The following is a 14,293-nucleotide window of genomic DNA, read 5'->3' on the forward strand; positions in this document are numbered from 1 at the left end:
AGCACCTGGATCTGCACACAAAATATGTGCATAAGAGTAGCACGAGTATACCACAACGGTACCCAGTAAGTGCCAAGCCTAACCTCGGTAGAGTAGTGACGAGGTGAGGTTCGGGCCCTACTGGGGATATAATAATAAGACAGATGATATAATAAAATGAAGTAAAACAGGAAATTTAACAGAAAGAATTCACAGAGAAATAATAACACAACACAATGTGAAAACAATAGGGGCGCTCCCGAGATACCGTCTCATAGTCAAAAATAAATAAATACTCAACAGAGGATCTCCCGAGATACCGTCTCGTAGTCCCAAAAGTAAATATGCAAGGAGATCTCCTGAGGTACCACCTCGTAGTCTCAAAAGTAAATGTACAAGGGATCTCTCGAGGTACCGCCTCGTAGTCCCAAAAGTAAACATATAGGGAGAACTCCCGAGGTACCGCCTCGTAGTCTCAAAAGTAAATGTGCAGGGGGATCTCCCGAGGTACCGCCTCGTAGTCCCAAAAGTAAACATACAGGGAGAACTCCCAAGGTACCACCTCGTAGTCTCAAAAGTAAATATGCAGGGAGAACTCCCGAGGAACCGCCTCATAGTCTCAAAAGTAAACACACAGCTCAAACCGATAAATACAACAGTTAATACTGATAAAGAAAAAGAAAAATCAAAAATCAACTAGGCACGCTTCACGGAGTTCAAATAAGTAGTTAAAGCACGCAGACATGCGATATTAGACTAAACAGGATAACTACACATATTGAAATAGATCAAATAAGAATGGAAACAAACTAATACTCATTAACACGGTATAACTCTATTTAAAAGGAAAACATATTGATACTGAGTAAAAATCGGGTTTTACAACAATATAGCCCGTGTATGTACTCGTCACCTCACGTACAAGATGCTCACATATCACAATAGTACCAAATCCTAAGGGGATTTCCCCCCACACAAGGTTAGGCAAGTCACTTACCTCGAACCAAGTTCAATCAACCGGTAACAATGCCTTTTCCACGAATGCCCAACTCCGAATGGCCCAAATCTAGCCAAAATCCATTACATACCATAAATACAACTATAAAAAACTAATCTAATTAATGAAATTAAAGCTAAAGCAAGAAATTAGAAAATCACCCCAAAAAGCCTCCCCGGGCCCGCGTCTCGGAATCAGGTAAAAGTCACAAAATATGAACACCCATTCACTCACGATCCCAGTTATGTAATTTATTTTGGAATCTGACCTCAATTTGAGGTCTGAATTCCCATTTTACAAAAATCCCTAATTCTACCCAAAACCCTCAATTTCCACCATGAAAACACAAAATGTTTAGTTGAAATCCTAGGAAATGTAGTGAAAGATTGAAAGAAACTAGTTTAGAATCACTTACTAATGATTTGGGGAAGAAAGGTTCTTTTAAAAATCGCCTCTAGGGTTTCTTGTTTTGAAATTTTTTGAGAATGAACCAAAATCCCGCCTAAGTCCCATTTTGGTCAGTTGCAGATGTCGCATTTGCGACCTGGGGTTCGCAAATGCGAACCGCACAAAAGCGAAGAAACCACCGCAAATGCGAAGTCGTTCCCATCTCTGCTTTCATCGCAAATGCGATGACTTGTTCGCAATTGCGAACATTGATCTTCCGCATTTGCGACCAAGCCTGCCCTAGCCCCACTTCGCAAATGCGAAGTGTTGTTTGCAAATGCAAACTCTGGCCTCCCCGCAATTTGCGACCTCTTGATCGCAAAAGCAAACTTATGCTGACCCAGGTACTCTTTGCAAATGCGAGCCTTGCAAGATTTGGGATGTTCGCAAATGCGAACACTGATCTCGTAATTGCGAGATCAGAGACCAGTACTAGAATTGCAGAACACCAGTTGAGTTCTAAGTCTAAACCACTCTGTAGCCTATCCGAAGCTCACTCGAGCCCTCGGGACTCTAAACCAAATATGTACACAAGTCTAAAAATATCATACGAACTTGCTCCCATGATCAAATTACCAAAATAACGCCTAGAACTATGCATTTAGCATCAAATCGAAGGAAATTTCAAGTAAACTCATGAACTTCAAATTTCACAACCGGACGTCCGAATCACGTCAAACCAACTCCGTTTCTCACCAAATTTGACAGACAAGTCATAAATATAGTATTGGACCTATATCGGGTTCCGGAACCAAAATACGGACCCGGTATCAATAAAGTCAAATATTGGTCAAACTTTAAAATTCATTAAGCTTTTAAACTTTCAAATTTCAACAAAGTCCGATAACTCGTGCTAGGGATTTCCGAATTCGATTCCGGGCATACGCCCAAGTTCCAAATCACGATACGGACCCACCGGGACTGTCAAAACATGAATCTAGGACTGTTTATTCAAAACATTGACCAAAGTCAACTCAAGTGGATTTTAAGGAAAGAATTTCATATTTTTTCAGTTTTTAACATAAAAGCTTTCCGTAAAAACACCCAGACTGTGCACGCAAATCAAAGAAGGCTAAAATGAGGTATTTAAGGCTTCAAAGCGCAAAATTAGGTTCTAAAATATAAGATGACCTATCGGGTCATCATATTCTGCACCTCTAAAACAACCGTTCGTCCTCGAACGGACATAGAAAAGTACCTGGGCTGGTGAACAGGTGGGGATATCTACTCTGCATGTCCGACTCGGACTCCCATGTAGCTGCCTCGACAGGCTGACCTCTCCACTGCACTCGGACTGAAGGATAACTCTTCGACCTCAACTGGCGAACTTGCCGGGCTAGAATATCCATCAGCTCCTCCTCGTAAGTCAAATCCTTGTCCAACTGGACAGAGCTGAAATCTAACACGTGGGACGGATCACCGTGATACTTCCGTAGCATGGACACATGGAACACCGAATGAACTGCTGATAAACCCGATGGTAACGCAAGCTTGTAAGACACCTCCCCCACCCTCTCAAGAATCTCAAAAGGCCCGATATATCTAGGGCTCAACTTGCCCTTCTTTCAGAACCTCATCACACCCTTCATGGGTGATATCCGGAGCAACACTCTCTCTCCGACCATGAATGCAACATCATGAACTCTACGGCCGGCATAACTCTTCTGCCTGGACTGAGCTGTGCGAAGTCGATCCTGAATAATCTTGACCTTATCCAAGGCATCCTATACTAAATCTGTACCCAACAACCGAGCCTCCCCCAGCTCGAACCATCCAACTGGCGATCGGCACAGCCTACCGTATAATGCCTCATAGGGAGCTATCTGAATGCTCGACTGGTAGCTGTTATTGTAGGCAAACTTCGCAAGTGGCAAGAACTGATCCCATGATTCTCCGAAGTCTATAACATACACGCAAAGCATATCCTTTAATATCTGAATAGTGCGCTCGGACCGTCAGTCCGTCTGAGGGTGAAATGCTGTGCTCTGCTCCACTCGAGTACCCAACTCATGTTGTATGGCCCTCTAGAATCATGATGTAAATTACGTACCCCAGTCAGAGATGATGGATACAGGTACGCCATGAAGCCTGACGATCTTGCGAATATAAACTCGAGCCAGCTGCTCGGAAGAATAGGTAATCATCACAGGAATGAAATGAGCTGACTTGGTCAGCCTATCTACAATTACCCATACTGCATCAAACTTCCGCTGAGTCCGTGAAAGCCCAACAATGAAATCTATAGTGATCCTCTCCCATTTTCACTCTGGAATCTCTAACTTTTGAAGCAATCCACCTGGCCGCTGATGCTCATACTTTACTTGATGGAAATTTAGACACCGAGCTACATATGCCACTATGTCCTTCTTCATCCTACTCCACCAGTAATGCTGTCTCAAGTCCTGGTACATCTTCGCGACACTCGGATGAATTGAGTACTGCGAGCTGTGAGCCTCCTGGAGAATCAATTCACGCAACCCATCTACATTGGGCACACATAGCCTACCCTGCATCCTCAATGCACCATCATCCCCAATAGTGACCTCCTTAGCATCACCGTGCTGAACCATGTCCTTAAGGACAAGCAGATGAGGGTCATCATAGTGACGCTCCCTGATACGATCATAAAGAGAAGACCGAGAGACCACACAATCCAATACTTGACTCGGCTCAAAAATATCCAATATCATAAACTGCCTTGCTAAGGCCTAAAGATCCAGTGCCATGGGCCTCTCTACTGCTGGTAGCTATGCTAAGCTCCCCAAACTCTCCGCCCGGTGACTCAAAGCATCCGCCACCACATTGGCCTTCCTGGGATGGTATAAAATAGTAATATCATAATCCTTAAGCAGCTCCAACCACCTCTGCTGACGCAAGTTAAGATTCTTCTGTTTGAACAGATGCTGCAAACTCCAGTGATCGGTGTAAATCTCACAAGGGACACCATACAAATAGTGCCGCCAAATCTTCAAGGCATGGACAATAGCTGCTAACTCCAGGTCGGGGACAAGATAGTTCTTATCATGCACCTTCAGCTGTTTGGATGCATAAGCAATCACCCTACCGTCCTGCATCAACACCGTGTCGAGACCAATCCGTGACGCATCAAAATATACGGTATAAGACCCCGAACCTGTAGGAAATACCAATACTGGGGCTGTAATCAAAGCCGTCTTGAGCTTCTGAAAGCTCTCCTCACACTCCTCTGTCCACCTGAACGGAGCACCTTTCTGGGTCAGCCTGGTCATAAGTGCTTCAATAGCTGAGAAACCCTCTACAAATCGACGGTAATACCCCACCAAACCAAGAAAACTCCGGATCTCCGTAGCTGAGGACTGTCTGGGCCAACTCTGCACTGCTTCAATCTTCTTCGGATCCACCTGGATCCCCTCACTCAATACTACATGACCCAAGAATGCCACTGAGTCTAGCCAAAACTCACACTTTGAAAATTTTGCATATAACTTTTTTTCTCTCAAGTTCTGAAGCACAGTCATCAGGTGCTGCTCATGATCCTCCCGAGTCCAGGAGTATACCAGAATGTCATCAATAAACACAATGATGAAAGAGTCAAGATAAGGCGGGAACACACTGTGCATCAAGTGCATAAAAGCTGTTGGGGAATTGGTCAGCCCAAATGACATCACAAGGAACTCGTAATGACCATACCGAGTCCTGAAAGCAGTCTTCGGGATATCTGGCTCCCGAATCTTGAACTGATGATAGCCGGAACGCAAATTAATCTTGAAAAACACCCTGGCACCCTGTAACTGATTAAATAGGTCATCAATACAAGGCAATGGATACTTGTTCTTCACTGTGACTTTGTTCAACTGGCGGTAATCAATACACATCCACATAGAACCATCCTTCTTCTTCACAAATAAGATAGGAGCACCCAAAGGTGACACACTGGGCTGAATGAAGCCCTTATAAAGTAACTCATGTAACTGCTCCTTCAACTCAGGAGGAGCCATGCAATATGGAGTAATAGAGATGGGCTGAGTGCCCGACAACAAATCAATGCCAAAATCAATATCTCTGTCTGGCGGCATGCACAAAAGATCAGCTGTAAATACATCTGGAAAATCCCTCACTACTGGTACTAACTGAACTGTAGGGGTATCAATATTGACATCTCTCACATAAGCTAGATACGTGTCACACCCCTACTCAACCATTCGTTGATCTTTAAGAAATAAAATAACTCTGTTGGGAGTATACTCTAAGGTACCTCTCCACTCTAATCACGGTAATCCTGGCATATCCAGCGTCACAATTTTGGCGTGACAATCAAGAATAGCATAATGGGGTGACAACCAGTACATGCCCAAAATAACATCAAAGTCTACCATACTGAGCAATAATAAACTGGCTCTGGTCTCAAAACCACTAAGAGAAATCAAACACGACCAATACACGCGGTCCACAATAAGAGAATCTCCCACAAGAGTAGACACATAAATAGGGGGACTCAAGGAATCCCGAGATACGCCCAAATACAGGACAAAATAAGAGGACACATAGGAATAAGTGGATCCTGGATCAAATAAAATGGACGCATCTCTTTGACAAATCGGGACAATACATGTAATGATAGAGTCAGAAGCAACTGCCTCTGTACGAGCAGGAAAAGCATAATATCTGGCCTGGCCTCCCCCTCTAAGGCGACCTCTACCTCCCCGACCTCTACCTCGAGCTGGCTGAGCAGGTGGGGCAGTAGCTGGTACTGTAATCATAGCCCGAGGACCTGGTGGAGCACGCTCTGCCTGAGAAGTCTGTGGAGGTGCACCCCTCCTAAGTCTGGGGCAATCCCTCACCATATGGCGGGTGTCACCACACTCAAAATAAGCTCTCGGAGAGCGTGGCTGCTGTGACTGGCTCGGGCCAGGTCTGCTGGATTGCCCGCTAAAAGCACCTCATGCAGGAGGCACACTAGACACTGGTGGTGCATAATAAGGCTCCTGGAGCCTAGAAGGGACAGGAATACCACTGGCGGCTAGGAGAGCTGAATGAATGGGGTGACTCACATAACCCCTACCATGGCGAACTGCAGTTGGGGCACGAGTACCTCTGTAAGTTCCAGACTCTCGAGACCTCTTTGCCTCCCTCTCCTCTCTATCCCGAGTGAGCATGCCCTCCAATCTCCTAGAAATACTTACAACCTGCTGGTAAGGAATATCCGTCTCCAGCTCGCTGACCATACTAATCCTGATACTGGGGTGGAGTCCTTCAATAAACCGACAAGCCCTCTCTCGAACTGTAGCAACCAAGGCCGGTGCATGTCGGGCTAAATAACTGAAGCGAACTGCATACTCTGACACAGTCATAGCACCTTGGTGCAACTGCTCAAACTCCATGCGCCATGCATCTCTGAGACTCTGGGGAACATACTCCCTCAAGAACATGTCCGAGAACTGAGTCCATGTAAGTGAAGCTGCCTCAGCCGGACTACCCAACTCATAAGCACGCCACCACTGATAGGCTACTCTTTTAAGCTGGAATGCAGTAAAAGAAAACCCACTCGACTTCGCTACGCCCATAGTACGGAGAATATGGTGACACTCCTCCAGAAAACCCTGGGCATACTTTGACTCCAATCCACTAAATGTAGGAGGGTGGTACTTCTTGTACCTCTCAAGTCTGAGCTGCTCCGCCTCAGAAACTGCTGCCCTAACCTCGGGCTGAACTGGAGCTACCAAATGCACTTGTATGATCTCTGGATCCTGGTCAACCTGAACTCACTGCTCTGGGGGTACCGCCGATGGGAGTCTGTGCTCCTCCCACGGCATAACATATGGAAGGAGCAAGTGGAATCAATCCAACCTGAGCTAAGGTGCTGAACATGCTCAGAAACTGGGCTAGAGTCTCCTGGAGGGTTGGTGTAGCAACAGGCACCTCAGGTGCCTGCCCACCATCTGGAGCTACTAGGGGCTCCTCTGTAGCAGCTCGTGCGAGTGCTCTAGCTGCACCGCATGGACGTCCTCAGCCTATACCCCGGACCCGGCCTCTCGCGGCTCTAGCAGGGGGCGCGGGTGCCTGGTCATCAGATCTGCATGTACGTGTCCTCACCATCTTGAGAGAATATAATAAAAAAGTTTAGAATTTCGAAGTCAACACTTTCGCACGACAAGGAATCAAAGAAGTGTAATTTTTCCTAACAATTCCATAGCCTCCCGAAGATAAATACAGACGTCTCTGTACCGATCCGCGAGACTCTACTAAACTTGCTTGTGACTCACGACACCTATGAACCTAGAGCTCTAATACCAACTTGTCATGACCCAATTCTCCCTCTGTAAGACGTCGTGACGGCACCTAGTCTCTACGACTAGGTAAGCCTTACAAAATATGAAAATAACAAAATGGAAGTAAAACTTAACAACTAACTGCAACAGATAACTAAATAACTGGTAACAATGCCGCTTGGCATGTACAATAACGAACACTCTAGTAATACACAGTATTCCCAAAACCCAGAACATCATAAGTCACAAACTACAGAAGGAAACTACAATCTCTATACAACAAAGTCTAATAAAAGACATGCGGAAGGTAAATGACATAGGGGAGAATAGAAGGGGACTCCGAGGTCTGCGGACGCGGCAGATGTACCTTGAAGTCTCCGTACAACAGCAAGCACTCTCATCTAATAGCGGAGCTGATAAGAAGCACCTGGATCTGCACACAAAACATGTGCAGAAGAGTAGCACGAGTACACCACAACGGTACCCAGTAAGTGCCAAGCCTAACCTCGGTAGAGTAGTGATGAGGTCAGGTCCGAGCCCTACTAGGGATATAATAATAAGATAGATAATATAAACATGCAGGGAGAACTCCCAAGGTACTGCCTTGTAGTCTCAAAAGTAAATGTGAAGGGAGAACTCCCGAGGAACCGCCTCGTAGTCTTAAAAGTAAACATACAACTCAAACCGATAAATACAACAGTTAACAGCGAGATTTCTATAGTTAATACTGATAAAGAATAAGGAAAACTGGAAATTAACTAGGCACGCTTCACAGAGTTCAAATAAGCAGTTAAAGTACGTAGACATGCGATATTAGACTAGACAGGATAACTACACATATTGGAATAGCTCAAATAAGAATGGAAACAGACTAATACTCATTAACACGGTATAACTCAATTTAAAAGGAAAACAGATTGATACTGAGTAAAAATTGGGATTTACAACAATATAGCCCGTGTACGTACTCGTCACCTCACGTACACGGTACTCACATATCACAACAATACCAAATCCTAAGAGGATTTCCCCCACACAAGGTTAGGCAAGACACTTACTTAGAACCAAGTTCAATCAATCGGTAACAATGCCTTTTCCACGAATACCCGACTCCGAATGGCCCAAATCTAGCCAAAATCCATTACATACCATAAACATAACTATAAGAAACTAATCTAATTAATGAAATCAAAGCTAAAGCAAGAAATTAGAAAATAGCCCCAAAAAGCCTCCCCGGGCCCACGTTCCGGAATTGGGTAAAAGTCATAAAATATGAATACCCATTCACTCACGATCCCAGTTATGTAATTTGTTTTGGAATCCGACCTCAATTTGAGGTCTAAATCTCCATTTTACAAAAATCCCTAATTCTACCCAAAATCCCCAATTTCCACCATGAAAACACAAGATGTTTGGTTGCAGTCCTAGGAAATGTAGTGAAAGATTGAAATAAACTAGTTTAGAATCACTTACCAATGATTTGGGGAAGAAATGTTCTTTGAAAAATTACCTCTAGGGTTTCTTGTTTTGAAACTTTGAGAGAATGAACCAAACTCTCGTCTAAGTCCCATTTTGATAAGTTGCAGATGTCGCATTTGCGACCTGGGGTTCGCAAATACGAAGAAACCATCGCAAATGCGAAGTCCTTCCCATCTCTGATTTCATCGCCAATGCGATTACTTGTTCGCAATTTTGAACATTGATCTTCTGCATTTGCGACCAAATTGATCGCAAATGCGACCAAGCCTGCCCCAGCCCCACTTCGCAAATGCAAAGTGTTGTTCGCAAATGCGAACTCTAGCCTCCTCACAATTGCGACCTCTTGATCGCAAATGTGAACTCATGCTGACCTAGGTACTCTTCGTAAATGCGAGCCTGACAGGATTTGGGATGTTCAGAAATGCGAATACTGATCTCACAATTGCGAGATCAGAGACCAGTACCAAAAATTGTAGAACACCAGCTGAGTTCTAAGTCTAAACCACTCCGTAGCCTATCCGAAACTCACCCGAGCCCTTGGGACTCTAAACCAAATATGCACGCAAGTCTAAAAATATCATACAAACTTGCTCGCGCGATCAAATCGCCAAAATAACACCTAGAACTACGAATTTAGCATCAAATCAAAGGAATTTTCAAGAAAACTCTTGAACTTCAAATTTCACAATCGGACGTCCGAATCACGTCAAACCAACTCCGTTTCTCACCAAATTTGACAGACAAGTCATACATATAGTATTGAACCTATACCGGGTTCCGAAACCAAAATACAGACCCGATATCAATGAAGTCAAACATTGGTCAAACTTTCAAAGTCATTATGCTTTCAAACTTTCAAATTTCAACAAAGTCCGATAACTCGGGTTAGGGACTTCCGAATTCGATTCCGGGCATACACCCAAGTCCCAAATCACGATACGGACCCACCGGAATCATCAAAATATGAATTCGGATTCATTTGCTCAAAACGTTTATCGAAGTCAACTCAAATGGATTTTAAGGAAAACATTTCATATTTTCTCAGTTTGTAACATAAAAGCTTTCCGAAAAAATATCCGGACTGCGCACGTAAATTGAGAAAGGCTAAAATGAGGTATTTAAAACTTCAAAATACAGAATTAGGTTCTAAAACATAAGATGACCTATCGGGTCATCACATTTTGGTTCATTCATTACTCTTCTTGGGCGATTTTTGGAGCTTCTTAGAGAGGGATTTCCACCTAGCTATTGAAGATATGTAATTCCTACCCAATGTAAGTTAAATACATAGATTATGGGTAGGTTTTAACGTGTAAAAATATGAAAATTATGGGTTTAGATGAAAAACCTAGGTTTTGATAAAAATAGGATTTAACTACGAAAATGATTATGGAATTGAGTAAAAATTATATATTTGATTTCGTGAGGTTATGGGTAATATTTATCTTCAAAAAATTTCGGAATCCGGGCATGTGGGCCCGAAGGTGAATTTTAGGAATCTTCCAAATTGGGTTGGGTAATTACTCTAATAGTTAAATTATGAACTTTTAAACATGTATTGATTAATTTATATAATATTTGACTAGTTCCGGGTTGTTTGGCACCGAGTTGAGGATTTAAAGCATATTTGTGGATCGAAAGTGAGCTTGAGAACGAGGTAAGTCTCTTTCCTAACCTTGTAAGAGGGAACTCATCCCCTTAGGTATATTTTGGTTGTAAATTACTCGTGTGGGGAGCTACGTACGCACTAGGTGACGAGAGTCCGTGCATAGCTATATTCCATGAGGTGTACGAGTAGTCTTAGATTTACATCATGCCTTGATTGTACTATTATGTTTATTATGCATATTAATTGTCTAAAATAAAGCTGAGATTAGGGATTGTAAGGTTGAAACTTTCCAATTTAGATTTCTTATTTTTGGAAAGAATTGAGGAATATATAATAACTCTGAGAAATACATGTCCACTCGCGTCGCAAGTACTTCCGCGAGCGAGGTAAACTTCTCTACTTTCATGGAAGCAGGCCATTCGTCTCAGCAGGTTAATAAATATATCTATGGTTCGTGCCGTTTGACCCTCGGCAGTGCCGTTTGAACCTCGCCTAGCATATGGTTCGTGCCGTTTGACCCTCGGCAGGGCCGTTCGCCTCAGCAGCTTAATAGATGCGAGGTAAACTTCTCTACTAGTAGCTCATGCACTTGTAACACCAGGTCTTGGAAAATATGCTAGTAGATATTCAATGATTTTTGAGTATTTATTTCACCGCACTTGTTCTTATATTTGTCTATGCTTTATTTTATTAATTTTTTTACCTATTACTTGCTTAATAAATAAAAATCAACTATTTTAAAATTGTTAAAAAGAATGAACACATGGCTAGTTCACAGTTGGCTTGCCTAGCGGCGACGTTGGGCGCCATCACGACCTATAGGAGAAATTGGATCGTGACAATTTTACAGTTTTCTCAAGTCAATTTTCTACTTTTACAGTATATAGTTCTATTCTTTCTCCCTCGCGTTCATATCAAATAGCAATTTTGGACTAATCTTTCTCCCTCGTGTGCATATCAAATAGCAATTTTGGACTACAAGAAGTAATTGGTATGATTTATATTTCATGAACAATCTTTAAATTTATGTAAAAGATAATTAAATATAATTCTCTTTATGATTCCAGTTGAAATTGTATTTCTGTAACAGATAATTTCTTTGAAGTTTGTTGACGGCGCAAGTTATATAAAAAAAGATCAAATTTCCATAATCTATATGCGTGTTTGCGTTTGTAACGTGTTGAAATTTTGATTAGGAGGTAACTGTTAACTGTGTTGTTTGCTTAATTTTGCTGGCTACTTTATTTTCAAATACAAACTTTATTAATTGTTTTTGAACGACCTAAAGTTAATGCTTTTGTCTTGTGATATCATTCTCCCAATTTTCCGAATTACATTTTTGGAGTTTGTTTGCTTATTTTGCTTAAGCGCATACCACAATATATTACTATCCATATCCCCTTTATGTTATGTCGTTCACTCTTTCAACATTGGTAGGTCGATTTTTTTTTCAGAGTGTACGATAAGAGTGCTATAAAGTGCAATAGGAGGGAGGCAGATTCTAATTTTGAACGAAGCACATATGAAGGGGAATTAAGTTCCAATGCTGATAATAAAGGTAATATATTAAGTCTTTACCACAAATTTTGAATACTTTATGGTTTCCTTTTTTAGTTATGTAATTATCATGTTTAACGATATATTTTTCTCATTCGTGTGGGGATGCCATCCGTAATCCATTGAACCTGGAAATTGCCCCATCTATTTTATCTAATGACCAGAATGACATCACATGACAAATGAAAACTATGAATTCTCGCGTGCCCCATATGGTTTGACTGAATATAGTAGAGCCATGCAATTTCGTAACATGCTTTTCATTCAGATTTTTTTGAGTCATTGATTTATAAGATATTTGAAAAAGGAACATTGATAATTTATATTTTATTAGTTACACGTCTTTATTAAATTTTTGGGAACTTAATTCCCCTTTGTAAAGTTCCAAATGGATTAGTAACAACTGCTGGTTGTGCTACAACTGAGCTTTGCTTAGCTGACCTGTAGCGCCATGTGTTCATCAGTTTCATACAAAAAATCATGAAAAGAAGAGAAATACTTGGTCACAAAACTGAAATAACAAGAATATTAGAACAAGAATTGAATACGTCGTCTGAAAGTACTCATGCACGACCCAATTTCACCTATAGGTCGTGATGGCGCCCAACAACACCGCTAGGCAAGCCAACTAGTGAATTAGAAATTTTATTCCTCTTTTACTACGTTTTTGAGTAATTAAAATTTCCTTATTTGCCAGATTTAAGAAAATAAAAGGTTTAAATAAATAAAACTAAGTAATAGTTCAAACCACAATTCTACTAGTGTGTGTGCCAAAACCTAGTGTCACAAGTGTATGAGCATCTAGTAGTATTTAAAAAAATCCCAGCTACTGTCTGAACATAAAATAGACAGAATAATATTACAAAAGAGAGACTCTAGGGGCGACAAAGCGGCTCAGAAAATAGCTCACCACTAGGCCTCGGGATTTTTGGGATATGCGCCGGAAGGACTGCCTCATGCACCTGTCTCAGATCCAGCACAAAAAGTGCAGCAAGTATAGCAAGAGTACATAAACAACGTGTACCCAGTAAGTATCAAGTCTAATCTCGAAGAAAAAGTGATGAGGGGTCGAATTCGATACTTACTATGGGCCAATAATATTAAGATAGAAATATTTAGATAAACACGGGTTATGTGAATAATAACAAGTTTCCTTAGCAAGCAGGAGCAAATAATTCTTTCACAATTATATAATTTTCAAATAAGTCATTCCTTTTAAAGGTTGTAATCTTACAAGCCACAACAAAATATCATGACACCAAGTATTATAATTAAGCACGATTTATGCCGAAGTCGTACGAATCGATTTAAAGTGACGTGTACACTGTTGAGGGACGTGCGACACGATCCATAGATACATCTATCTACTGCCGAGGCGTTCGGCCCGCTCCACAAGAAGAGAAGGATACTTGATAAGCATTTGCCTTTAACGTTTTTAATGATTTATATACAAAGTAACACAATTTCATTTAGCAAGTTCTACATATTTTTTGGCATTTTAATTAACAAGTAGGGTGCAAGCATTTCAAGTAGTTCATGATATGAGTCCTATACTACCCGAACATAAGCATAATTAGTAACTACACACGGACTCTCATCACCTCGTACGTACGTAGTCCCCACAATTAGGAGCAAATATTCATTTAAAACACCTATGGGGTGAATTCCTTCTTACAAGGTTAGACAAGAGACTTACCTCGTCTCAAAGCTCACTTCCCGGCCGCTATTTCACGCTAAAGCGTCAATTTGGTGCCGAAAAATCCGAAGCTCCAAAATCGCTAGAATTAACTTACATCCAAGTTGCTAGGTGAATACCCCTCTCAAGAAGCTCCAAAATTGCCCAAGAAAGAAGAAAAATGGGCTAAAAATACTCAAACACCCGACTTATATGAAGGTTCTGCCTTCTGTGATTTTCGCACTTGCAGAGGTATGGCCGCTTCTGCGGTCCCGCATCTCCAGAAAAATCCTTGCAGAGGC

General features: G+C 41.8%; 1 long non-coding RNA gene across 2 annotated transcripts in view; it reads left to right on the plus strand.

The window, feature by feature from the left end:
* Positions 1-14,293, plus strand: part of LOC117277860 (uncharacterized) — a 41,368-nt gene that overhangs the window by 18,579 nt on the left and 8,496 nt on the right. For both annotated transcript variants that reach the window (XR_011409204.1, XR_011409205.1), the window contains exon 3: positions 12,214-12,317. This is a non-coding gene — a long non-coding RNA (uncharacterized lncRNA). The remainder of the gene's footprint in view (positions 1-12,213; positions 12,318-14,293) is intronic.

Source organism: Nicotiana tomentosiformis, chromosome 6 (genome assembly GCF_000390325.3).
Source record: "Nicotiana tomentosiformis chromosome 6, ASM39032v3, whole genome shotgun sequence".
Taxonomy (NCBI): domain Eukaryota; kingdom Viridiplantae; phylum Streptophyta; class Magnoliopsida; order Solanales; family Solanaceae; genus Nicotiana; species Nicotiana tomentosiformis.